This window comes from Lathyrus oleraceus, chromosome 4 (assembly GCF_024323335.1).
Source record: "Lathyrus oleraceus cultivar Zhongwan6 chromosome 4, CAAS_Psat_ZW6_1.0, whole genome shotgun sequence".
NCBI lineage: Eukaryota > Viridiplantae > Streptophyta > Magnoliopsida > Fabales > Fabaceae > Lathyrus > Lathyrus oleraceus.
This window is the reverse complement of record NC_066582.1, coordinates 185,460,525-185,464,610: the sequence shown is the minus strand read 5'-3', so window position 1 is coordinate 185,464,610 and position 4,086 is coordinate 185,460,525. Positions and strand designations below refer to the sequence as shown.

Genomic DNA, 4,086 nt, shown 5'->3' with positions numbered 1-4,086 from the left:
GGCTAAAAAGGGTCTTCCTAAAATAATAGGGATGTGGGAATCCTCCTTTATATCCACTATTACAAAGTCGGTGGGAATATAGAATTGTCCTATACGAATGAGAACGTTCTCTAGCATACCTACGGGAAATTTAACAGAACGGTCAGCTAGTTGTAGAGACATCTTTGTTGGTCTTAATTCTCCTAGATTGAGTTTTTCGCATATGGATAAGGGCATTAAACTAACATTGGCTCCTAAATTGCATAGAGCTTTGTCTATGATAAACTTTCCGATTACACATGGTATGGAAAAACTACCAGGATCTTTCAGTTTATGAGGCATGTTATTTTGAATAATAGCGTTACACTCGGCAGTAAGCATAATGGTTTCATTATCCTTAAGCTTTTTCTTATTAGATAAGATTTATTTAAGGAATTTATCATATGAAGGCATTTGTGTAATGACTTCTGTGAATGGTATAGTGATATTAAGTTGCTTCAGAAGTTCTACGAATTTCTTGAATTATCCTTCATTTTTGGACTTAACAAGTCTTTAGGGATAATGGATAAGTGGTTTATATGGTGGTTGAGGCACATAAGGTGGTTTTTTATCTTTTGCCTTTCTGCTATCGTCTTCTTTTCCATCATTGGTTGGTTCGCTTACCTTTTCGGTTCCCTTACCAGAATTTTGATACATGGGCGAATTTTGGATTCTTTGGTCAATTGGTTCATCTAATTATGTTCCACTTCTAAGTGTGATAGCATTAGTATGGCCTTTTGGGTTTGGTTGTGGTTGACCAGGAAATGCTCCAGCTGGAGCGGCTATTGCGGCTTGTTATTGGGCTACTTGGGAGATCTGGGTTTCTAACATTTTGTTATGGGTAGCCATAACATCAAACTTATTTGTCAATTGTTTCATCAGTTCACTCGTATGAGCATTTTGATTTGCAAATTCTTTGTTTTATTGAGCTTGGGCATTCATAAAGTTTTCCATCATGATCTCGAGATTTGACTTTCTAGGTGCTTGTGGAGCAACATGGGCTCCTTTCTGATAGTCGGGTGGAATAACAGGTGTTGGGTTTGGTGGAAACAAAGCATTGTTACTTTTATAGGAAAAGTTCAGATGGTTTCTCCAACCAGGATTGTAAGTGTTTGAATATGGGTTTCCTTGAACATAGTTTATTTGGTCGGTGGGAACACCAGCCAATAACTGATAATCATCATTAGTGTGCCCAGGGGTTCCACATAATTCACAGTTTGGTGTTATAGCAACTATGGTAGCTGTCGGTGTTATGGCCAAGCTTTCAATCTTTTAAGTAAGTGCATACACTTTAGCATTGACGCGGTTTATGCCACTAACTTCGTACATTCCGCCTTTCGGAGTTGGTTTTTCTACAGTAGCACGTTCACCTCCCCATTGGAAATGATTTTAAGCCATGTTCTCTATGAGTTCATAAGCTTCTTCATATGGTTTGTCTATTAGAGAACCGCCAGTGGCAGCGCTTAAATTCATCTTAGTGTTATACAACAGACCATTGTAGAAAGTATGGATAGTCAACCATTCTTCAAGTCCATGGTGTGGACAAAGTCACATCATGTCCTTGTATCTTTCCCAAGCGTCGAAAAGACATTCATTGTCTATTTGCTTAAATCCGTTGATTTGAGCTCTTAGTATAGCTGTTTTGCTTGGTAGAAAATATCGGGCTAAGAAGACTTTCTTCAACTCATCCCATGTGGTTACAGAGTTTGAAGGTAAAGACTGGACCCAAGCTCTAGCTCTATATTTTAAGGAAAAAGGGAAAAGACATAGTCTAATCGCTTCTTGACTGACACCATTTGCTTTCACTGTGTCTGCGTACTGCACAAACACTGACAAATGTAAGTTAGGATCGTCTGTAGGACTACCTGAAAATTGGTTTTGTTGAACTGCTGATAACAGTGAAGGTTTCAACTCGAAATCATTTCGATTGATGGCAGGGGCTACAATGTTGTTATGTGGTTCTGCTTGCGATGGAACAACATAATACATCAACGAACGGTTTTGTGGTCTTTCATCCATAATTGGTTCTGGTTCTGAAATTGGGATATAGGATTTGGAAGATCTTATTTAATACGAAAATTGTTGATTCAGTGTTTCAGATTAAGATAACGCTTAATATCGTCAATTGGTTGCTCTAACTCCTTGCTCTGAGAGCGAGTGCTTGACATACAATCAACAAAGAAAAAGATAATTTGTTGCCTTAGTCTATATTGCACAACAAAGGAATCACATATTGACTAAATTAGTCCCCGGCAACGGCGCCAAAAATTTGATCGCGAACGGACGAGTCGGCCGGATGATGACTGCAAGTGCACAGTCTATCGTGTAGTTTTAAAAGATTATCGAACCCACAAAGACTAATAGTCAAACTAATTTTATTTATTGTTGCAGTGCAAAACTAAGGCTAAAGGGTATAAGGTTATGAACGGGAATAAAAATACTAATTTCTAAAGGTTTAAAAGTTATGATAAAAACGAGTCAGAGATATGGATTCTGTGTTCCTAAGGGCTTATGTGAAATTCGGGCACTAAATACGACTCTATTACGTTATGTAGAAAATATCGACTTAAAGGTCCCGTCTCACACACTCGCGCTATTGACAAAGACCACACCTCATAACCACAGGATTTCGCTCTCGCTCGCCCGTTCTAATTAGAAAGCACATTTTGAAAATAAATGAGATCCTAAACGATGCCTAAAGCGCTCTCGCTGTTTTTAGGATCGATGTCTAGTTTCCATTATCCGGTTCCTTCCTCACACTCTCACGCTATCAGACTGAACCTTGATTTGTTCTACACTCTCGTGTCAAAGTAATAAAACATACATTTGAAAACTAAAGCCAGAACATAATTAAATCATATATTCGCGCCTATTATTTCTATCGAGTCCCGTCGGTAACGACGGTCCTCATACGCCGGACTCAAGGTAATTTAGCAAGGCATGGTATTAATTGAGAGCAACATGAGTAAAACATTTAAAACTGAAAATAACATGACATGCAAGTAATGGAAAACAGTAAAGCATACAAATTTTAAAAGCGGTAAAAAACATGAAATTACGTAAAATGAAACTTGAATTAGATTGAACTTGAAAGTGGAGGCAAGCTTGTTCTTGATCCAAAGTACAAATGATATGGAAATTAAAAGGTGTGGCAATCCCTCGAATGTGAGTTATTGTCACTTTATAGGTAATTTTCTGCCTAAAACTAAGAAGGAATTTTGACAGAGCTTTCGTGCAAATTCGATGGATGGATAACACTCCAAAAATGGCCCTATATATAGAGTTCATAGCCTTGGCAATTGTTTTGAACGTTCAGACCTAGTGGAGGGAGTGGCGGTTGAGAAACTGCTAAGAAAACTGCCCATTATGCAGAACTGCCTTCTGCATGACAATGGCGAACTCCATTAGGGGAATGGCGAACGCCATTCCTTCAATACTTAAGTAACGTGGAAGGAATTGGAGATGGAGAACACCATATAGTAGGTGGCGAACGCCATTCATTCAGAATGATCAAATCTAACTCTTTTGCTGCTCTTTAGCTCCTTTTCCGCGAGGCTTCCAAATCTCCAATGAAATCGGCTAACAACTGTAAAACAAATAAAACGTAAGTAAAAGGCGATAAAATGCATACGAACATAGACGGATAACATGTGAAATAAGCCTAAAAGCACGATATGATTTCTCGTTATCACGACCCCAAATGCACCCACACCCCCTAAAGCAAATATTTAACTACATCTCAGAATACTCTAACACAAGAGCATTAGAGAAAACAAAAAGTTAAATATAAACTTAAAGTGTTTTTTTACTAGTGCATCTTGTAATGAAAAAATTGAATCCTTTATATAGTCAACATGTATATTTTCAACCAATCTCCACCTTGATAGAGAATAATACATCAGCTTTCATTATCTTCACTAACAATCATACACCATCATAAAGAGTATAGTCACTTGAAGCTTTACCACTCCAAGAATATCCATATTGTCTTCACTAAGAACCATAGTTTTTAAAATTATCATACACTTCAATGAAGAATATATTTATCTTGAAGATAAACATCTCCAA

The 4,086-nt window shown here is 37.6% G+C and overlaps 1 non-coding gene across 1 annotated transcript; it reads left to right on the top strand.

The window, feature by feature from the left end:
* The first annotated feature begins 1,546 nt into the window (after positions 1–1,546).
* Positions 1,547–1,653, top strand: LOC127077440 (small nucleolar RNA R71). The gene has a single exon (XR_007787252.1). It is a non-coding gene; the product is annotated as a small nucleolar RNA R71 (small nucleolar RNA).
* Positions 1,654–4,086: the final 2,433 nt, after the last annotated feature.